At 45.1% G+C, this 24,341-nt stretch overlaps 1 long non-coding RNA gene across 1 annotated transcript in view; it reads right to left on the reverse strand.

Annotated features, from left to right (window-relative positions):
• The window catches only part of LOC140218935 (uncharacterized), a 451,043-nt gene that overhangs the window by 313,595 nt on the left and 113,107 nt on the right, over window positions 1-24,341 (reverse strand). Inside the window, exon 2 of the long non-coding RNA XR_011895092.1 lies at window positions 21,360-21,397. This is a non-coding gene — a long non-coding RNA (uncharacterized lncRNA). The remainder of the gene's footprint in view (window positions 1-21,359; window positions 21,398-24,341) is intronic.

A 24,341-nucleotide genomic window follows, 5' to 3' on the forward strand; every position in this document is an offset into this window, starting at 1 on the left:
GATGCACGTGGCCGAGTGTCAGTGGACACGTGCCAGCTTTGGGAAGTCAAAAGGACTATGTCGAGAACGCGGATAAAGTTAAGGGCCCCCCGAGCACAAGCGCCAAAGCAACGCTGAAGGCACCAGCGGCGCGTGGTTGTGCGCAGCCTTGAAAAGTTAAAATCTCCGAGAACCGACGAGGCAGCAGTCACATCTGCGCCTCGGAATACCCTATTGCAGCGCCGTGCCACACAGGCGCCAATGTTCGTGCGGCTGCCGCCACCGCAATTGCTCGAGTTTTCCTTGGCACTAAATTGTACCTCGCACTTTTGTATTCGTGTCTCGTGTACTGCTAGCACCGTCGAAGCGAGTCGCGGCATTCTGTAAGCCGAACCCCCCCCTACCCCCTACCCCCTACCGGCATGTTACGAGAGATAGGGGCGTTGTCTCTCAAATAGATAATTCATCCGACAGATCGAAGACTGCGTCGAGATGTATTATCGCTATCGAACTTGAATGCGGCTAACAGGGTCGTGTTAGCAAATGGAAACACGGACTCTTTCTAAATGTCTCCTTGTTTCTTGAACAGACCTTGAGAATAGCAAATGCGCGAGTTCGCCTTTCTTGCGCTGAGCGCGTGCGTGTGGGCCTATATGGGCAGTATCAAGTTCCAAGTGATCGTGCACCGCTTCTACTTCTCCGTTAGATCGCCCTCACGCTTTCAATAGTCAATATCGGACTGTTCTCTTTGGATGTCATCTTATAACCTTCTATGGTCTTTTTTCCGGGAGTTTATTTTCGAGCGATTCGTTTTTATGAAAGCCACTTGCATCTGATACCAAGCAGAGAATCGAATTGCTATAACTATCTTGAGCTAGTTTTCTTATTTACCACCGAACATAATGAGGTCTATTCGCTTTCATCATATGTCTGACTTGCCCTAAAGCTATTCTTTAGCAAGAAATAAGCGATAGAATTAGACAACAAGCGCACAAATATTTTAGTGATCTAGGTGGAATAAACGCCGGAGCTGGGTTCAGCGTACGCTGAAGTTCCTTCGCTAAGAGCTATGGTGGAAAGCAAGTCCGGCAAGTCCTGTGACACGCTGCGTATCACAGCCCAGGATTCCGGAGCACCGTTTCGGTCTGCGGTCACCAGATATACGTATATAGAAATAGCCCAGAACTGCATGTAAAAGAAGTGTACGCCGTACTATTCCCCGAGGCTAAACATGAAGATCCAGTTACGCTGCTCCACTTGGGAAAACTAATACCAGTGCCTACTGTCGGAGAGAACAAATCCTCTGAAGAGAGACAGTGTGCTTTCTCACGCTTTCTCATGCTTCCCTTTCACATCATGGATTGCTCTTTCAAACTTTCGTCTGATGCTAGCATGGCGAGAACTTGAAGAAGTGCGAGTAAGAAAAAGTAAGAAAAAAAAGCCAGCTCACAAAAGACGAAATTCGCTCGGTCAGGGAGGGCCTCAGAACTCTACTGTCTACTCTCCTCTGGGCCGACTCCTGCGAGGGGTTTCCCCCAGTCCTATGCTCCCTCCAGGGAACCATAATTTTGTTGCTATATCACCGTCCAGATGTGACTCGACCGTTTTCTCCCACGTTGTGGGAATACGCTGGACAAGCAGGCGGTGCGCGGAGCAATAACCGCATCCCCAGTTGCGCCAGTTGAAGGCACAGCCGCAGCTCCGCACGTATCGATTGTGCGCCGATGCTTTCGCGTCGTTCAATGGTTCGTCCCCTCGTCGACACCGTCCGGACCCGCGTCGTTGCATAGAGAAATTGTTGCTGCACATTGCACTCCGTTGACTATATGCACCAAGAAGTGAATCAAGAATGGCGAGGCCGGGATAGTGGTTTTCACTATTTTCTTCATGGCAGGAATGTGGCAAAAAAAGATGACAGCATATTCAGGGACAAAAACAAAAAAATTTAATTAAATATGTATGTGTTAGCTTACGATAGAAAGACAGAAAAGAAGAGGTAGGCAGGTCAACCAGGTCGTGCCTTGTTTGCAACCCTACATTTTAGGAATTGTAAGCAAGAGAAACGAAACGAAATGAATTACATGCTACTCTAGATGATTAAATGTGAAAAAAAAAATAGGAATTTCGCTCCTGTTTCTCTATACAACAAAAAAGTGATTTTCATGTAATTTTTTTATGCCAGCAATATAAAATGAGTGCTTTATTTTTATGCGCTAGCATTCCTAGGGTACTGCACGCACTTTCCGGGGCTATCTATCCATCTATGCTTGTATCTTACCACTTTCCCACCTACCCGGGTCACTGGATAGCACATAATAAAACGGGTTGCACATCGGGCAGCTGTGCTGAGTCGACAGTGTTCGAGGCCAACCATCGGACCAACTTGGGTCGCTAAGTAATCGGCAACGCGTGCACATGTGCCGCCCTTTAGCGAATCTCTATCACGCCGACATGGGTCACAGTAGATGCAGTACTGGGTAGGTGCCAGTGTTCGATGAAACTCTTTTTGGCCGACTTGGAGCACTGGGCATCTGCCACTCGGGCAGATGCCCAGTGCTCCAATTGGTCTTCAATGGACCTATTTGAGGCTAGCTTGCTTCACTGCGTATGTGTCAGTAGGTTTGTGCGCTCTTCAATGAACGTCTTTGACGCCAACTTACGTAACTATATAGGTATGTGTCACTGGGAACGTGATGCTCTACAATGACAAAATGATCTCTTGAATTTCTGCCATGCTGAGCGGGATCGAACCCACGTCACAAGGGTTCCTCAAGGACAGCAACCCAGCGCTTTAACAGGCTGCGCCACAAACGCACCGTGTATGTGCCACTGGTTATGCCGCAATCCAGGGAACAATTCTCAGCGTTCGCACGCTCACCGGCGCTCCACACTTCTCGTCTCGGAGGCCACGAGCGGACTTATCAGCAGCGCTGCTAGGTGGCGCAGCGTGTCCAAAAAGAAGCGCGAGAGAGGAGCCTGGTTGCCGCACGGTGGGTTTCTCGGCGTTCGCACGCACCGGTTTGCTATGCATTTCGGAGGTCACGCGCAGGCTTCGCGGCGGTAAGAGTAGTCGCGAAAGAGTAGTCGCGCTACAGTACACGCCTCATACATAACTGTTTCTTGCAGTGGTCACACGCTGTATCGCTGTATTGATTCTATGATAAACGCACAACCATCGACAGTCATTGCGAGATGGCTTCTGCCGAACTTTTCTATCAATTTTTATAGGGAATGGGCTTCTCCTTGTAGTGTAGACAAAGAAACGTAAAGGGAAAGAAATGTGCAGATTGCAAGCATTGTGCAAATTAGTGTAAGCGAAGTACTATTTCTTGATTCCACATTCGCGCTTAACTTGTCATTTTTTGCTTTAGCAGAACGAACGACTGGTTCAATTGTCTGAAAGCGTTAGTTGTTAGAAGGCACGCTTTTAGACGGGTGCGTGCCTTCTTAAGCATCAATGAGTGTTTCAGTCGTCTATAAGTACAAGCCGCCAGGAGGGAAGCCGAAGTTGATAATCAACTGGCAATGTCTATAATAAAGGGAGAACCAGGTTGAAATCCTTCATCCCAAACGTAAATATGTTATTGAGCTACAGATTGTGTTAAACACCCGCTTAGCCTAGTTCGCAAGGACCAAACTCACGGACTGACCGACCGCAAACACTGGAAAGGTAGCAAAATAAAGCTTTCAATATCAATCGCTGTCTGAGGAAAACAAAAGCCTACAGAGAAAACTCATGCGGGTTTTTCAGAAAGTATGCATAAAAATTTTTCCCTAATCTAGGCATCGAATACGTAGCCAACGTATTTACGGTATGGTAGATCTTACGTATGAGCTATTTAGGAGGCTTTTCGATGGTAGTGGACAGCGGGGCTGATCACAACGGATTTTTATTTACTATAGAGAAGCTTTCTGAGAAACCCGCATGGGCTTACTTCGTAGCATCACGCTTCTGTTGGGAATTCTTTTCTTTGGATGAAACTCTCTCCACGTTCCGAATTTCCGCAGAAATTATTTTGATGTGAAGAAAAAAGCAATAATTTTTTTTTTTACTCTAAGCACGATATTAAACAATATCGTAACCGTGAGCCCCTTTTCAAGAATATTTGGGAAATGTTATAAAATTATCAGCTTCGAATACGAAAATTATTTTTATTCGTCGAAGGCTCTCAAGACGACCGATAAAGTTGATGAAGAGCCTTCGATCACTGCAGATTCCTATTAATAGCGTCACATTAGTAATTCAATCCGGTCATTTTATTTGTTTTAGTCTAATAAATGGCAGTAGCATGAGATAGTAGTAATACGGTGTCTATGTTTTAGTCGAAGGATTTGTCTTCCAGTGATTGGCACTGCCTGACACCGGTTATTCCTTCTTAGCTTTGATAGCGTAGCAGTTACCTTGACAAGTATCGGTTGCGAATCAACTCCAGTGAACGCTAATAATGGGGCGATGCTCTTCGCAAATGATGAAATTATTCCTTCAGTAAAAGTTATGAACACATGCCGGATAAGGCACGCTGCATATCTATAACATATAGAGCACATGCACCCTGGTACTAAGCACGTCGTCTTTGCATCCATACATAAACAAACAGTACCAGTACCTATACACACTAGTAAATAGAAATTACTATAGACGATTAAATCCCAAGACACAAATAAGTTTGTCACGCAGCAAGTTTCAGACACCCGAGAGCGTAGGAAGTAACGCGAATACAGTATGTCACGAAAGTTTGAAAACAAGCGCTTTCGTCAAAGGTGTCTGCCGGCCAATTCATCCTAACAGATCAATAAATAAAGAAAGCAGTAAATCAGTGTAAACTGATAAGGTATTCTTCGGTAACTCTGTTTTCGTTTAGTACAGCGAAGCTGCTAGCCTCTCGGTGGTCGCTAATGCCGAGGCTACAAGCACTCATCAAAGTGAAGCGAACAGTGAATACATTCGTCGGGATCACGCATATACGTTCCAATAAATAACAAGCTCAAAACAAACATCGGTCTTCATCAGCAATGGCTCATAACCCCGCAAGTAAGCAAAAAAATGCAATTACCCATACTCCCTTAAGGCAGAGGCTACAAGCGCTCAGCAAAGTGAAGCGAACAGTGCATACATTCATTGAAATCACCCTTACAACACACAGAACAGCATATGTTACAATAAAGAACGAGCTGAAAAAACATCTGAAACATCAATAAAGCATTGCATACCCCCTGAGCAGTTGTAGTGATGGTTTTGCAACAGTTTCGTTGGACATCTACTTTCGCAAAACCGGAATGCCGATTGGATTGGAACAACTTTAATAAATGTCCTGCAAGACGCACGTCAGCGCGCAGTGGGCGTCTCCCACGCAGGGACCGACAGAGGAGTACCTGGCGGCCGCAGCGCGCGCCTGCTGTACGGCCGGAATGCCGAGTCATGTTTTTTTTTTTTTTTTGCCATAGGAGGCCGATTACTAGACGAAAGAATAAAGGCCAAGCTTACACTTGTATTTATTTGATTTATTTCATCACAAGGAGGAGGAGGTCGAGGATAAAAGCTACAGGAGTTTGGCAAGCCCACGCGCCCTCCCCCCTTACATTAACAATAGGACAAGTGCGCAGAATAACAATGATAACAGAGTAGTCGCATGTAACAGAGCAATTCCATGTCAACAAGAAAAGCCGCAAGCTCACTTAAGAAAGATAAATATACGCTGAACTACAAGAACTTATTTCTGTTTGAAGCACACGAAACAAAGAGAGTATTTATTATTTAAACAAAAGACAAAGCAATGACAAATATGTTATAATAAAGCTGTTAGCCAGTGGATCATTGATACAAATGCACACAGCGAAGAAGAAGCTGACACAGAGCTAAGCTGTTGCGAGTGAGTTGAGATCATCTCCTTGCACATGATTTAATTGGTTGGGCAGTTGATGCGAGAATACCTGCTTGCCCTATATTGTGCGTTGTGTTTGGACGAGCATATGAAGAAGAATGTAGAATATTATAAACAGCGTAGTTCCTAGTTAAGGAAGCCATGGTTGTGTAATGTTACGTACTGGGCGTATTAGGTCTTTGAATTTTTTGTAGAGTGATATAAGCTGATTATACACTTTGAATGCACTAGCTATGTTGGCACTGTAAAAAAATAAGAAACCTGTCTTGATCTTTGATTTAATTTAGGCTGATAAATTGATTTTACGGTTTTTTTTTTGAAATGTGTTTATTTTCTCGGGGATGCTTTAACAGATCGTGCCCCAAGCAATATGACAATACTTTACATGCGTAAAAAATAGGGAATTATCTATTATCTTTTTTTTATCTCGAGAGGAAGTAGAGATATAAACCAATCTTAATAATTTAACAATTTTGGCAGAATATATACTAAACAAGACAATCCATAGCATCATTATGAAAAATATGCACATCAAGGGACTTAAAATAAACTACAATTTGAATTTTATTAGAAGCTATATTCAGGGATATTGTTACGTGTGCAAATTTTCCCTTTGGACGGAAATATTTGCCTTACTTTTGTTAGCATTCATTTGAAGCCCGTTTAGCTGTGTCCATGTGGACAACATCGTTAGAATTGTATTGGCTTTTTCTATCAGCCTTCGACAGTTAGTGCCTCTGAAAAAAAAAATTGGGCTCTCATCCACGTATATGAAAACGCAGCATCGTTGTTTATATTGACTATATTGTCCATGTAAAGATTAAATAATGTCAGGCCAAGTAACCTTCCTTGAGGCACACCACAGGTGATTGCTCTAACTTCGAAATCAAAGCTATTGATACTGACGTACTGTTTGCGATTTGAGATATATGATCTGAATAGCTGTAAAGACAGTCCTCATACGGGACCTAGTTAACGCTTTTTTATCAGTGAGGCAAGATTTAAACAACCAAAGGCTTTAGAGAAGCTCGCAATGACAGCTAGTCCCATTTCATCATGGAGGAAGAAAAGTGTAGTAGAGGCCCCGGCCAGCACGGACGTGTTGGAGAAAGTGTGGTGGAAGTCACGTGCTGTTTTTCGCAAAGGAGCACTAGGAATGGTATCCCAAACATGAGCCTTGCCATAGCAACTGCTCTTCTGAAGCTCTCGCTGCAGCTCTAGGCCTCTGAAAAGCGATATAAGATTTTTCCAATCGTGTCTTTCTCGTAGCACATTCTGTTCGCGAGACAAGCTGCCTTTCGAGCATGGTGTGTAAGCTTGAAAGTTGTGTTTACGGTCTATGAGTGCGAGTGTCAGCCAGCAGCAGAGACACTCAAGTAATCACAGCGCGGGCTTTCGTCCTCTTCCACAACGCGCCGCGGAAAAGCACAGTAGCGTGCCTGCGTCACTAAAACTGTTGCACAAGTTTCGTAGGCTCTGTTCTGACGCGCGTGGGCAGCACACACTTCTGGCGCCTCGTAGCAATGCAAGTTCGAAGCTCGCGCCTATCTGCACCGGCGAGCTTATTGAAGGTGCAAAGGGAGGTGGCACACCAACATGGCTGCATTTCCGGCTTCAAGAATGTGACCTCAGGACCTCTCCTATTTTGTTTCTTTCCTCCATGCATTTCATTGTTTCCAGAGCTGCTAAGAACCAATTCTTATTCTTGGAGAAAGGCTAGCTCGGTGAATATTTCTTTCTCAGTAGCCAACTTTTCATTTAGTAATAAGACTATGTTTTCTCTGTATATGCCACTAATTGGGATAGAATAGCTTATCTCAGATCGTTTGTAGAATATGGGAAGCAGAGACAAAGGATGGTAGTTTGGCAGACAGTTTTTGTCACCTTTCTTGTGCATTGCCGTAACTTTAGCAATTTCTATTTTGTGCGGGAGAAATCCCGTTTAGGTAACGTAGGTTACATATACACGTCAAAGGAACAGGTACAATATTCATTACAAATTTAATCGGTTTCGTTTTAAGGTCATGCGCATCGCACACCGCACCGTTCTTCAGGCTTAAAAACACTGGCGCAACTTCGGCGCGAGAAAGTGGCTCCAAAATGAAGCAGTCGCAACTGGAAAATATCGTCGTACGGATACGTGCTGGCATCGCATGGTGGCTGTATCATGTTCACGAAGTGGTCGCTGAAAAAAAAAAAAGCCAAAAAAGCGACCACATTGAAGAATGTCGTTGTTAGTGTTTTGCATTTTAGTTATGTGATGTTGTTCGTCTGATTTCGGAAGTGATGACAACGTCTTACATAATAGGTCAGTTTATTATAACAGTCGACAAAGTAGCGGCTGAGGTAATGCTCCCTTGAATATCTAATGTCCTTGTTGAGAATGTTGTGGTAGAAATTGAAATGAGCTAGTTTCTGTGGATCGAAATATTTGAATGCGTCGTATATTTTATTTTTAATTATTATTTTGACACGGTGCAATAGATCATTATTTTAGGAGGACTGACTGTTGGACTAGTTGGTCTTGTATTATAATTATGGTAGTTTGGCACAAATTAACACATAAACACAAAACAACAACGTGAATAAGGATGGGCCCGTACCCGTCTTTGTCCACTTCGTTATTTTGTGTCCATATATTAATTTGCGCTTAACTACCATAATTACAGGTCACTATTTATTGATCGTTTTGTAGCTCCTCTGGAGCATCGTATTGTCACATATGTTAATTATATTAAGAAAATCTTAATTACAATCTTCAGTACCACAAACACATGACGAATCAGTGCTATATATGTCACCACAAGAAAGTTCTAGATCCTTGTCAGAAATAACTTGAACAGAATGCGAGGTTCTTAATTTCTTCTGGTTCAGGATCCTGCTGTTGAGGCGCTCCGTGGAAGGCCTAGACAAACACCATTATAATGGCTTGAGACCATCCGATCACGACTTACATTAGCACCGACACGCTTAGGGCCCATGTTCGTCATGTTTCACGCATGCAATCAAGCTTTCTTGCCTGTCTGCCAGAACGACGACCACAGGCGCCCTTCTCCATCCAACGAAGTCAGCATCCATCGTGCCTGTCTGCCATCGGGCTTCACACCCTCAGCACGTTCAACCTCAGCTTTGTGGCGTTTAAAAGAACCTCAAGTGCGTCTTACTGTTCCAGGGAGAAGAAAGAAGACCGACCTGCGTACCTTGGCCCTGAAGCAAGCAGCTCTGGATTGTTTGAACACTTTTTACTTTGACCCAGTCCACATATATACGGATGGCTCTTCCACTCAGACCAGCTCCACTGGCGCAGTGGTTATACCATCACGATCAATTAGCATCCGATACAAGATTTCTCACTTAACAACATCGACCGGGTCGGAGCCTGTTGCCCTCCGAGGTGCCATTGATTACATTAACAACCAACCCGCTAATCGGTGGGCAATATTCTGTGATTCGAAGGCGGCCTTACAATGTCTTCTGTCATCTCTTCGTCGCGGGTTCTGCGAACAACTAGTGTTGGAGATACGAGAAATGCACCATCGTATGATAGCGAAAGGACACGACGTCGTGTTTCAGTGGCTGCCTGGCCATTGCGGTATCTCCGGCAACGAGCTCGCTGACGAAGCTGCCAGGAAAGCACACGAAGGAGCAACCCTTGTTTCTGTACCTTTATCGCGGACCGACGCAGGCCAACACCTAAGCAAGCTAGCACACCGTATGACATTAGAGAAGTGGCACACACCTGAATTCACCCAAAATCGATTGCATTCCCTCGACGCCTCTATGCAACTGCGGCTGTTACCAGGGCTTCCTCGAAATGAGGAAACAATGCTGTGCCGCTTACGCTTGGGCGTCGCATTCACCAATGCATATACGTTTTTGATTGAAATGGCTGATAGCGCGGACTGCAATGCCTGCGGTGTCGAGGAAACTATAGAACACCTACTGTACTATTGCCCATCTTTTCAAAACGAAAGACATGACCTCTGCACAGCTCTCAATCAGCTAGATAGAACACCGTTCACCTTGAACAAGATCTTGGGACCATGGCCTCGCATATCGTTGCTACAAAAGGCCACAAAAGCGCTGCTGCGATATTTGAAAGCTACTGGATTTAGTCAGCGTCTGTGTCCGGACTGAGTGACCGAACGATATCCCCAGTAGATTTTCTCTTCTTTTAGTCTTTCCGTCCCCTTTTCCCTTTCCCCAGTGTAGGGTAGCCAACCAGGCTCAGTTCTGGTTAACCTCCCTACCTTTCCTTTATCATTTGCTCTCTCTCTCTCTGGTTCAGGACCTTATCAACTCCTATAAACACACAAAGATGATCACTCGCGTCAAACACAATAACAGTTAAGACAATACAAGAAATATCGAGATTTGTGATGAACAGATCAAGAAGTGTTTGCGAAGTACATGACGCGCGAGTCGACTTGAAAATTACGCTTTCCGAATTATTACTTCTCAGAGTGACTTCGAACAGTTGCGCTAAAACGCCGAGATCTACCATGTTGATGCTCATATCACCACCAGAAAAAGCTTATCCTTTGTCATTGACATAGCTAAGGAAGGAATCAGTGCAGTGAAAGAAAATTAAAATATTGCCAGCTGGTGGTGGGTAGAATACACAGAGCACTGTGTCAGCAATAACTATCGAAAAACTTTATTATCATTGAGCATAAAGAAAAATCTGCAGCCATTTCTTGTTGCATGCACTCACAAACGTATAGATACATCGCCACCGCATCTAATAGTAGGATTTATGAGCAAGCCATTGTAATGTGGTAAGATGTACACGTCATTGTCCATGGCATCAGGGTTAAAATCAAATGAACACAACTGTGAGTCTATCTCGGACTGTTCGTTCGTTAAAGTTTGCGTGCTCTGAGGAAAGCACCTAAACATTCTAGAACGTTTAGCACCAAGGGCAGTTATCAGTTTATAAGAAATCAAGCACGACGAAGAGCTCATTTTTACAATCTAAGCAAAGCAAGTTTCATTTTAAAAACTTGGTGTAGGAATCTCACCGCGGTCCCTCTCTTTTTTGACGCGATAGGCCCATTGCCCAGTTGCCTTCCTTACAAGCACCTGGCGGTTCCTGCTCCCGGCAAACTGAAAACCCCCGTCACGTGCCCACAATTTGGTCTGCCGCAAAGGCTGCCGGTTTTGCTTTGTCAGGTTTTGAGATAGAAGCACGCCTGCGTTCTGTTTTCGCAATTCATCTTTCCTCTTGAATCATTTGTATTTCACGTGTTTATTAACAAAATGAGCAACGACTGCCGGAGCGCGGTCGCCCATTTTTGGTAGCCTATGCACGTATTCATTTTCAGACTTGGAAATTTCTGGGACTGTGACCAAAGAGGCAACCTTATTTAATTTTGATCGCAGGCTCTCGCCGGTAAATTCTACAGCGTCATGGATTCCTAAATTTAGTGAAATGCTATACTGGTCTGTGGATTCAAATCCTGCATGCCTTAGCAGGTCGATGTCCCGAATTCGCTGGTGGCTTTAACTTGTTCGACGCACCTTTCCAAGCTTGCGAGCGTTTTCTCTTGCTTGCTTGTATAAGACAGTAACTCCTCGTACTTTGTAGACATCATCTGCATCGCCTGCTCTAAGCCAGATAATGTGTCCCTGACGGCTGACAGTTCACCCGCCTGTCTGATGAGTGTAGCCAGAGTAATAGCGCCGACCTCGGCTACGCACAGCTTCTTCATTCTTAGAACCCCGAGCCCCGAGGTGTCTTCTCACCTTGACATGTTGGGCATCGGTAGCTCTTGCAAGCCACATTTCCCCTTGTCCAAATAACCGTTTTCTATGGTCCTGAGCATGCACCCACATGATAGAAATAGAAGCATTCATTGCAAACGACCGATGCCTCAGTAGATTCCAGTGGCTCGCCCCACTTATAACAAGCAATTGTTTCTGTGGCCATGCTATAATTAAGACGACACAAGGGCTGGGCAGCAACAGCACAAGAGGCACAGAGTATTCTGAGGCAATCAAGACATCATTAACCTTTAAAAAGGCGAAAAGTTAGGCCGGGGCACCTCGCGCTTTCGACGCTGCTGCCAGTGTGAGGCGTAGCAGCGTAGCCGGGCGTAGCCTTCCGTGTTGGCCGGCCCTGAGTTGCCAATCAGCAACGGTGCGGAATCAGGCGAGCAAAGTTCATTGGGGCAGAAAAGGTCCGCCGGAGGCCCCGTCGTACACAGGGCACACGAAAAGGCTTCCCGACAGTACCAGAGTTCTTGCGGCTCCTCTGGTCTGGCTTCTGTTATATATACAGTGCAAAAACTAAAGAGTTAAGCCAGGGGACCGCACTTTCGCCGCTGCGGCGAATGCCTTTGAATTTCTTGAATTTGGGCCCAAATCCTCAATACTTATTTGTCAGTGTGACGTCACAGATTTGAAATTATCTTCTCCTACTTGGGATCTGTTTGGTGCAATAAATGTTTTTAAGACTTGACAAGTCCAGTCTTTCGCTCTTTTATACTACCGTGTAGTCAATATTAACAGATGAGAATTGGATGCGTCCGATCAGGCGAGCTCACAATTCCTGACTTTATGGAGAGCTGGTGCGGGAAACTTTAAGTGACGTCACAATCAGTCTCTCGGTGTGTTGCGTTTCTCTTTATAGGGTTCATTTAAGAGGACACTAGAGAGGAAAATGAGGGGTGCTGTATTAGTAGATTTCACGTCTACAATACCAAAAAACGGTCACTCTTCTCGTGAAAGTAGACTCGAGAAGACGCAAAAGGCGCAAGAGCAAAAGGCGGTTGGAGACGCCGCAATAACGTTCCTGTAAGTAGTTGAAAGTTAGGCGGCGACCATAAAAATTAGAAATAAAAGGACGTTTAGGCTTCCGCATGAGAGCCTTGTTCCCACTTAACATGAACGAGAAGGAAATCCGGTTATGTACGTTTCAAGACGTGAACTAAACAGAGTGCAAACTTGTTTGGAAAGTTGCCGCAATTGCGATTGAGTGTGCGCTCAGTTGTCTGGACGATGAAAGATTCAAGATGAAGTCGAGGAGCCAAATTGTTTTCTTTGTAGATGATTCTTGCATTGTCCTTATTTCGACACAGTTAGTCGTTGCTGCGCATGTGGACAGTGGGTTTGACGCAACGATCTTTTTGCGACAAATTAATGAAAATATAGTTGTTAAAGAATACTTTATCAGCCTTACCTGATCTGGTGTCTTTCTTAAGTGTTCGCATAAGGCTTTTGTTCAGCGGACTTCTTCAACGGCAAGACGGAAATCCATTCTTTCGGCAGATGAGAGCTAACGAGTGTTACTCAAACACTGGCAGGCAGCTCCGAAGAGAGTGCTAAGCCACTCATTTTTGCAACAAACCGGACCATGTACTCATTCTAAATTTCAAACAGCTTCGTTACACTACAACAAAAGATGAGACCGATGTGAGGTTCTATCCTATCTGTCAGCGACGCCAGCACCAGAAGAATCGTCCTGAAAGTCGCGAACGACCGCTTCTGGAGTGTGCCAGTTGACCAAGCTCCAAGTGTATGTGTAGCTTGAATCTCTAAAGCCTGGGCAGGACAGTAAACAGAGGAAACACACCTCTGCTTTCACTAAATTCTCATGGCTGTCTTTCTGTTTCTTTATGCCATCGATGTTTTCCGCTTGCTTCACTATAGCTTCATTCATGACGTGTGCACTCGCCAACTGTTTTGTAAGAATGTTTGCTGAAATTTGGGTACTGCCTTCATCTTATTATCTCACAATTCCCCTAGATTTTCATTCACATGCCTCTGGTGCGAGCAACCGCGACATGTAAATAATATTACACTAACGTGAAGTCAGTAAGGTAAACGAAACGAAACAATGGAACTAGCACGCAGCTGCATGTTGGACCTCGGCAACACAACCAAGTGAATACGGGTTCTGGTCTATGCCCTTGCCTCTTTCAACAGCGCCTTCTACTAAAATTGTGCGGAAACATCTAAATTAATCTTTGTTTCACTGATAACAGTAGTCCTACTCTGTTACTGAAATCAACCTTCTCAGTAATGTGCTGGTGTGCGCCATCACTGCTCGGAGCCACCAAAAATAATGCGTGAGGTTGCGTTAATCTGCAGGCTACTCATATGCACTTAACTGAGTTCATACCTTGCCACTTCAAAAAGAAAAAAGAAAAGAAGAACACGTTGAATATATGTTGCTCGCTGCATACACAATAACCAATGCAGATTATTTGGCCGCTTCTATTAAATACCAAATTACATCATTCATTCTCTCCTCATTTTACCTTACATAATGCAATACTTTCAAAACATTTCTATACGAACAGCTCGTCCTTTCTTTAATTCCCCGCCGTCGTAATTCCGAACTCAGGGCACATAATGACGGCGTCAGATTCAATTATTCGCTTCGTTGCACCCCTTTAAGAGTCTTCCATCGGCCAAGCTATGCAAAAATTTTAGTCACATTCACCTTGAATCACGGGGCAAGAAATTTAGAGAACACAAAACAACCTTTGTTATATGTAAAAAGAAACAGTTACCATTGAAGATTAAAAAAAAAGAAAATTTTACGGTCGATACAGAAACCACTGAACGTATAATGACCCACCTTCACTCTACATTCTGGCTTGGACGGACATCGTTATCATAAAGGTAATATTGCCCATAATGGCGTAAAATCGAATCATAGTGAACAATGACAGAGAATAAATATATTCTAAGCTTTACTATTGCTTTATTTTAATTTACATTTCTTTGTTGACTTCATATGTTTATGTGTTTTTTAGTGTTTGTATGTGTGAATGTTATAAGTAAAAGGGCAGCCGCAGTTTCTTTTCTTCTTTTTACTGAATGTTAGGACAGCCCACTCTAATATAGGCCCCCTCCCTGTCTCCCTGAAGTTATACTACGCTCACGAGCAAAATTACAGTGCGACTCGAGCTTGGAGCTGCGCCACATTCTCTGCCAGTGGCAAGGCATGACCTGCGCGTTACGCGCCACGAAAGCGACGCTGATGTTTTTGAGGCTCACGGGCCTGCAACACACTCTGAATATCTCTATTGTGCGTGTGCGTATGTGTGTCTGAGAATAGCATAATCCCCCTCCCCCCCCCCCCAACCAGCACCTGAAGAATCGTGCCAGGCGATCAGCCAGGCCAACATTCATGTCTGTATATATGTGCGTGCGCGTGCGTGCGTGCGTGCGTGCGCGTGCGTGTGTGTGTGTGTGTGTGTGTGTGTGTGTGTGTGTGTGTGTGTGTGTGTGTGTGTGTGTGTGTGTGTGTGTGTGCGCGTGTGTGTGTGTGCGCGTGTGTGCGTGTGTGCGTGTGTGTGTGTGTGTGTGTGCGCGTGTGCGTGTGTGCGTGTGCGCGTGTGCGTGTGCGCATGTGCGCGTGCGCGCGTGCGTGCGCGTGCGTGTGTGTGTGTGTTTTAAGATATATTAAGCTATTTAAGTAGTTAAGTATTAAGTATAGCTATTTTAAGTATTATTGAGTGAGCCCTTAAACGTTCTTATGACGAATAAACCAAGATGATACCTCCCTACCTTTCTATATTCGTTTCTTTTTCTCTCTCTAAGACGTGACGGCTGAGATCTTGTTGTCAACATAAACCCTCATCATCATCATCAACATCATCATCATCATAATAATTAACTGTCTTCGCCGTTATTATCATCGTCATCCTCGTCATATACTGCAGTCTAAAGGCCTCTCCCCCCGTGTCCTCACTTGACCCAGCCTTGCGTAAGCAGACTCCATGCTATGTGTGCAAATTTCCTCATCACTTCCACCAACAATCCGAATCCCATGCTTCGCACATAAAGCATTGCGCGTAAATATTGTAGGTGTAATGCCTGAATTAAAACTCACGAGCTGCCAGCTAGGACACCGATCCGCATGAGACCTTACTGCCGTCTCTAAGAAAGCGACGAATCAGTGCCTGGAGCCAAGAACGATTCCTCCGACTCGAATGTCCCTATGCATGCAAACCAGGTTCACAGCTGGCGGCGCGAAGGAAGTTCACACAATTCTTCTCTTGGCTAGATAGTTTGCAAAGCGACCAGGTGACGCACTCGCATTACACGCCGTGCCGCTCGCTGGGGAAAATACCCTGAGGTCTGTTTTCTGTTCGCCCTCCATAGCACGATCCAGAGGAAAGTGGCTACAAACGCGACAGAGACGCCTGCACACCAAGGTTAGTACTCGATCTTGCCATTGCCGTGCAGTGCAAGCCAAAGCTGGGTACGCTGAAGTGCCAGCATAGGTTGGCGGACGAACTTAGTTCATTGCTGGTACCGGTCTGCAAATACATCGCGCGTCCTGTGTAGGCAAGCGACGATGTGCTCGGTTCTAAGATTTTGGCGGGGTAATTTGACGCTTTACTGCCACGGACGCTTCCCGCCTAAATTCTCAGAGTGCGAACTGCCACATACGAAGAATACTTTACTATAATGTTTAATTAGTTTACTGTGGTCGTGTATTCACTTGCCACAGAGGGGCCACTTGCTTGTGCCCCTCGGTGTCTTTAAAAGAGCTATGCTACCTGCAGCTTTGGCTGCACTGCACGGGCACGACACAGGGCGTAGTAGGCGGCTCGAGTCGCAGACAAGTTGCAGATTGCACGCGCGGAATGCATATAGTGAAAAGCACCGCTGGCTTTCCTCGAGCCAGACCACACACCGAAGGGAAAGAGTTTCGGTGCCGTTTAGCTGCAGGCCTAATTAGCGTACAGCTGCGTGGGGTTCAGGCGGTAATTGAGCCAGCCGAGAGCGCCGGTTTGGCATGGGCTAAGCAAATTAGTCCCTTCAGTGCGGCTGCTGTGAATGCGCAAAACGAGGAGCTAATTCATTCAAGTACAGGTTTGCCCTTTTTATGTAACTTTTCTAATACTGTCGTCGAGTGGCTATTGGCTATAAATAAACATGTATCTAAAGCCGAGTGGACAATCGCAGTGGCTCATGTAATGCGTAACCCTGTACAGCGGAACATAAATTTAAGAGCACTGCTGGTTACCTAAAAGCTATCGAATTTTGCATGCAACAACGTGCCCTCGGTGACATTGTATGTCTCAGTGGACATTGACACTGTGTTTGACTATGTGGCGCCTTCAAACTATGTGGCAGCCTGCAGATAGTTACATTGTTCACTAATCGCTTATTTGTCCCTCATCTTCACCCCCCCCCCCCCTCCAAGTGCAAGGTAGCCAACCGATGATATCATTCGGTTAACCTCCCTGTCTTTCCTTTGCTTTTATCTCTCTGCAGCACTAAATTATCCAGTAGTAAGTTATTCGAACGTGAGATGGCTTGGTGCATCACTGCAATACCAGGAAGCACACGAGAAGATAAGGTTACCTAATTAATAAGTAATTAAATATTTGTTTGCTTCATAGTTTGCCAATCGCAATAACTCATCAGTTAGTTCTTCGCAGCAAAGCACATGTAAAGAAATGATCTCACGATAATGGCAACAAGATAACGAAAACACGAAATATCGCTATATTTTATGGTATATTCACACAATAAGAAATGGACAAAATAGTTATTCACCGGTGGTCTTAATGTGAAATCAACCTTTCCACTGGCTGGGAGGTCACCACTGTCATTGAAAAGAAAGGTGTACAATCATTCTATTCTACTGGTACTAGCGCATGGGGCAGGAACGTGGCGATTAACAAAGAAGCTTGAGAAGAAGTTTAGGATCGCTCAAAGAGCGATGGAACGAAAAATGTTAGGCGTAACGCTAAGAGACAGGAAGAGAGCGGTGTGTCTATCAGGAAGCAAGCGTCGATTTTTTTTTCTGCAGTTTTACGTGCCAAACCCACGATCTGATTATGAGGCACGCCGTGGTGGGAAGCTCCGGATTAATTTTGACTCCCTGGGGTTCTTTAACACGAACCCAATGCTTGGTACACGGGTGTTCTCGCATTTCGCCCCCATCGAGACGCGGCCTGGATTTGATTCCACGACCTCGTGCTTTGCAGCGCCATGCCAAAGCGTCTAAGCAACCATGGCGGGTAGCAAGTGGCGATAGCCGATATTCTAGTTGACATTAGGAGCAAAAAAAGAAAAAGAGACCGACAGCATGTTACACTCGTGTAACACATTAATGCGAAAGCCTGCTGCATACTTGGTACTGCATTAAGTTATACGATCGGAAGGGTCAGACTATTTGCAAGACATAACGAGCCCCAGTGTGAAGTACACGTGTGGCAAGCCGTTGTCTGCGACCTTCGGCCTCTTCACTACGTTGCCGTCTCGCATCGTCGCGTTGCTGCTTTCGTAGTTCGGCTTCTTCGACTCGTTTTCGACGCCTAGCTGCGGCTTCGCGCACTCGTATAGCGGGGTCAGACTTGCGTCAACGACGTTTCTCTTTGGCTTTACGTTGGATCCCCTCAGCAGGGAGAAGAAGCACTTGCGGTCGAAGGATTTGTTCCCGCTGCTTCTCACGTCGCACCTCGTTTCTCGCTTGGCGAGCATCCTCGGCCGTAGCGCACTTCCGAGACGGATATGCAATGCTTTACTGAAGGTTCGGATGTTTATTTTGAGCTTGTTCTTTATTAAAACGTATGCTGTTCCGTGTTTTGTATGAGTGATTTCAATGAATGTATGCACTGTTCGCTTCACTTTTCGTAGTGTTTATAGCATCCGCCTTAAGGGGGTATGAGCCATTGCATCTTTGCTTGCTAATGGGGGTATGAGCCATTGCTTATGATGATATCTTTTTGTACCACTTGACTAGGCGCGGCGTTTCTTAGGCATGAGCCGTTGCAATGAGCCCCTTAAGCCTTTAGCCTTAAAACAGAGCGCCGCAGGCCATGTAATGTGTAGGGAAGATGACTAGTGGACCATTAGTGTCACAGAATGGGTGCCAATGGAAGGGAAGCGCAGTCGAAGACGCCAGAAAATTAAGGAGGGTGATAAAATTAGGAAACTTGCAGGTACACGTTGGATTCAGCTAGTACACGACAGCGGCAAAATGGAGAATGCTGGGAGAGCCCTTCATCCTTGTAGTGGACTTTAGAGATGATGATGACGATTATTATTATTATTATTATTATTATTATTATTATTATTATTATTATTATTATTATCGTGGTGGTGATGATCTTAATGCTTTACTGGAATGCATGGCGTTGCGTATATGACAACACGTGTGGGAACCCTGAATATCGCGATACAAGAGTTTGTGAAAATATTCACCAAGTCCTGTCGCGGAAGAGCAATTATCAGATCACTAAACGATACGTGATGCCAACTGTAGTCATCGAGAAATGATAACAGCGATTTCATGGAAGCGTGGAACGAAAGGGCTGTACGGTCGAAAGCCATCTAAACCACCATAGTTAAGAACAATTTACGAACCACAGATTAGAGTCAATTGGAATGACTAATTTGGTTACATTAACTGTTACAGTGTCACTTTTATAGGTAATTTCATAATTCAGTCATATTTAACTGCACAGCGATGGCCCCAATTCGACTAAGCAGAGTATACAGAACGATGCTTACAATGTCAAAGCATAAGTGAATTTCCCACAGATATACCCAGTCACTCTTGCAAGTGTGGGCACTTGCGTACTGGAAATATATTCGCGAATATGCGCTGCTCATTAGGGCCACTTAGTGCGACAGTCGGCTGAACAGAGCAGCGTTTCCTTTCCGTGCGGCTTTCAGCCTCTCGCTAGGTGTTTACTAAGGTTGAGCATTGAGTTCGCTGTCAGAAAGGCCACGCACGGTATATCACCTGTGAGAAAAGAAAAAGAGGGACCACTTGTGCATTCGCAATGCTGTGTAATGAAAAAAAGAAAAAAAAAACCCTGTTCTGCAACAGCGAGCCCACTTTCAAGGCAATCTAGATACTGCAGATTCTCTTAACGCTGCTAAGAAATGTGACCATGTTCCAGGAGGTGACGTCTTAAGGGATAAAATTGATAGGTACAGGTTCCGGCTTCATCCACTGTAGCGCGTGCCATTAGCTTATGCCCGTATGCATAATCGTATGAGGCTCACGTTCTGAGAAAAACTAGAGGTAGGGCTCGGACACCACAATTATTGGCACATCGGTGGCAATTTATTCAGTCGTAACTCATCATAATCATCATCATCAGCCTAGTTACGCCCACTGCAGGGCAAAGGCCTCTCCCATACTTCTCCAACTACCCCGGTCATGTACTAATTGTGGCCATGTTGTCCCTGCAAACGTCTTAATGTCATCCGCCCACCTAACTTTCTGCCGCCCCCTACTACGCTTCCCTTCCCTTGGAATCCAGTCCGTAACCGTTAATAACCATCGGTTATCTTCCCTCCTCATTACATGCCCGGCCCATGCCCATTTCTTTTTCTTGATTTCAACTAAGATGTCATTTACCCGCGTTTGTTCCCTCACCCAATCTGCTCTTTTCTTATCCCTTAACGTTACACCTATCATTCTTCTTTCCATAGCTCGTTGCGTCGTCCTCAATTTCAGCAGAACCCTTTTCGTAAGCCTCCAGGTTTCTGCCCCGTAGGTGAGTACTGGTAAGACACAGCTGTTATACACTTTCCTCTTGAGGGATAGTGGCAACCGGCTGTTCATGATTTGAGAATGCCTGCCAAACGCACCCCAGCCCATTCTTATTCTTCTGGTTATTTCAGTCTCATGATCCGGATCCGTGGTCACTACCTGCCCTAAGTAGATGTATTCCCTTACCACTTCCAGTGCCTCGCTACCTATCGTAAACTGCTGTTCTCTTCCGAGACTGTTAAACATTACTTTAGTTTTCTGTAGATTAATTTTCAGACCCACCTTTCTGCTTTGCCTCTCCAGGTCAGTGAGCATGCATTGCAATTGGTCTCCTGAGTTACTAAGCAAGGCAATATCATCAGCGAATCGCAAGTTGCTAAGGTATTCTCCATCAACTTTTATCCCCAATCCCCCATATTAGTAACGATATTGCCGGCTTTGTCTCTTAACGCACACATCTGATTCTTGCCTATTCCTAGTTTCTTCTTCACTGCTTTTAGGCTTCCTCCGTTCCTGAGAGCCTGTTCAATTCTATCCATATTATAGTTCCTTATGTCCGCTGTCTTACGCTTGTTGATTAACTTAGAAAGTTCTGCCAGTTCTATTCTAGCTGTAGGGTTAGAGGCTTTCATACATTGGCGTTTTTTGATCAGATCTTTCGTCTCCTGCGATAGCTTACTGTTTTCCTGTTTAACGGCGTTACCACCGACTTCTATTGCGCACTCCTTAATTATGCCCATAAGATTGTCGTTCATTGCTTCAACACTATGGTCCTCTTCCTGGGTTAAAGCCGAATACCTGTTCTGTAGCTTGATCCGGAATTCCTCTAGTTTCCCTCTTACCGCTAACTCTGATTGGCTTCTTATGTACCAGTTTCTTCCGTTCCCTCCTCAAGTCAAGGCTAATTCGAGTTCTTACCATCCTGTGGTCACTGCAGCGCACCTTGCCGAGCACGTCTACATCTTGTATGATGCCAGGGTTCGCGCAGAGTATGAAGTCGATTTCATTTCTAGTCTCACCATTCGGGCTCCTCCACGTCCACTTTCGGCCAACCCGCCTGCGGAAAAAGGTATTCATTATGCGCATATTATTCTGTTCTGCAAACTCTACTAATAACTCTCCTCTGCTATTCCTAGAGCCTATGCCATATTCCCCCACTGACTTGTCTCCGGCCTGCTTCTTGCCTACCCTGGCATTGAAATCGCCCATCAGTATACTGTATTTTGTTTTGACTTTACCCATCGCCGATTCCACGTCTTCATAGAAGCTTTCGACTTCCTGGTCATCATGACTAGATGTAGGGGCGTAGACCTGTACAACCTTCATTTTGTACCTCTTATTAAGTTTCACAACGAGACATGCCACCCTCTCGTTAATGCTATAGAATTCCTGTATGTTACCAGCTATGTTCTTATTAATCAGGAATGCGACTCCTAGTCCTCGTCTCTCTGCTAAGCCCCGGTAGCACAGGACGTGCCCGCTTTTTAGCACTGTATATGTTTCTTTTGGTCTCCTAACTTCACTGAGCCCTATTATATCCCATTTACTGCCCTCTAATTCCTCCAATAGCACTGCTAGACTCGCCTCACTAGATAACGTTCTAGCGTTAAACGTTGTCAGGTTCATATTCCAATGGCGGCCTGTCCGGGGATATTATTATTAGGGTTATAATTATATTCGAGTGCTGATTGCTGTGCTATCGTTTGTTAACGAAGCTTTCCCTCAAGTCTAAATGTTTTAAGGCAGTTTGTCGTGTGCGTATCATGGCCACGCACGCTTATATCGCCTTCCGTTTCTCTACCACGGGTGCGCTTTAAAACCACGGCGCTGCAATTTTGCTTTCCTTTCCTTCCTTCTTCTCCGCCCTTAAACTGGCTCTCTTAACTACTACACGCAGAGACAAAGCAACAGCGCGCGCATGCGATCCCATAGATGAGATGAATATATATATATATATATATATATATATATATATATATATATATATATAGAAAATTATCCGTCATAGCTCTCGTAGTATAGCCCTCTGAGCCACTTCCTTTTTTTTCTTTCGAAAGTAGTCCTATTAGGGTTATTATAATTACACGAAGGTATTTCGCCCTCGTCAGCAGCAGTCCTTGAGATAGTTATTCCAGCGGCTAGCTTCCCACGCTATGCGTGCCGCCCCCGCACCTGGTTAAGCTGTTCCTAGACGCTAGAGTTATACTATGTCAGCGCAACCTTGAGCGATCGGAAAGCGCGTTTTCCCCTCTTGGCCGGCGGAGAAGGGAGGCTTTGTTTCAGGCCGCAGAGCCCTCCACGTCTCAGTAAGGTGCCTGGTGGTGGTCTCGTGCCGACGATGCCCTCTCGGTGAGCGCATATTCCCCCCTCATCTTTTAAGAGGTTCAATATTTCAAGCATTTGTCTCGCAAACCATATTTATTTCAAGGGAATTTTTCACGTCTCAATAATTTCTCTCGTCGTATTCAAGTGCTGATTGCCGTGCTATCGTTTGATAACGAAGCTTTCCCTCAAGTCTAAATATTTTAGGGCAGTTTTCCTAGTCTCTAAAGCCGCTCGAGTTCACTCTTCTCCTCGGGCGGCCATTTTTCCAAGAAAGTATGCCTTCCAACCTTTTGCGGACAACATCAGTCCCTTTACACGTAAGTATGAGGCTCGGAGCAGGAGTTATGGCGCTTGAAAGTAACCTAGGGCCTGACGAACCAAGCGACTGAGCTATCTTTCCGGGCAACATCCAACGGTCACGAGTTCAAATCAACTGTTATGTTCCTTCCCCCCCCCCTTTTTTTCTTCCTTTTTTTTCTTTCTTTTTAATGTCTTTTCCTCTATTTTATCACTGTACGGGAACCCTCCTTAAAAAAAAAATAAAGATATATATCTTCAATTATGTATGGCCACACATGTGCAGGTCATAAATACCCGGTTCTCTAGCCGAGTGCCATCCGTGCGGTGTAACCGAGCTCAGATTGGTCCACCTTGACTGATCAAATAGGGCACCACTGTAGGTTAAATGAGGCGTACAACTCCTGCGGGACCCGCCGTGATTACTCAGTAGCTATGGTGTTAGACTGCTGAGCACGAGGTCGCGGGATCGGATCCCGGCCACGGCGGCCGCATTTCGATGGGGGCGAAATGCGAGAACACCCGTGTACTTAGATTTAGGTGCACGTTAAAGAACCCCAGGTGGTCGAAATTTGCGGAGTCCTCCACTACGGCGTGCCTTATAATCAGAAAGTTGTTTTGTCACGTAAAACCCCATAATTTAATTTTTAATTTAAGTCCTGCGGGGACGGTAGAGTATCCGCCTCCCGTGCAAGAGGACCGTGATTCAAATCCCGGTGCCGCAAAAAAAACCGTGTGTTGAGAAAATTGCACAAACAGGCTTGGAGTGCGGCCTGATCCCGGTGACCAGAACCGGTAACGCACTCTCTCACCAGAGCAGGATTGGCCACCCTGGTGCAGTACTTGGCCACAACCTCCTATATGAACACAACAATCAAACCCTGGCCCTCAGTCCCCAGCAGCTGCGAAGCAACTGACCACGGCGGCACTCAGACCTGCGACGCTGCAGAGGGTGCTAAGAATTCCTGGCTCCGGACAGTCGTAACTAGTAAATAAAAAAAAACTAATAGCAGTGTTTTCACGTAAAGGCGCAGTTAGGTGCGTACAGAAATGCTGAACAATATTCTGCGAATACGTCATCGTATGTCGCCACAGCAAGCAACCCGCAATCGCGGCAAGCATTTTCTCTTTGTTCAATAATTTTCCAAATAAATATATTAAATTCCATTCTATTTCAACATTTTTTTTTTCTTTTGTTAATGGAGCATCTGTAGAGGAACGGCGCCGTTTACAGAAACAGATCGCGCGCTGGACAGTACAAGCAACACGACATAAAATTCTGGCATTCGATAAAATATTGCTGCCATAAAATATTGGTTTACAAGCTGCTTGAGTAATGTCGGATGTTTTTCTGTAGAAACAATGAAAAAGATTCATTG

The sequence above is a fragment of the Dermacentor andersoni genome, chromosome 6 (assembly GCF_023375885.2).
Source record: "Dermacentor andersoni chromosome 6, qqDerAnde1_hic_scaffold, whole genome shotgun sequence".
NCBI lineage: Eukaryota > Metazoa > Arthropoda > Arachnida > Ixodida > Ixodidae > Dermacentor > Dermacentor andersoni.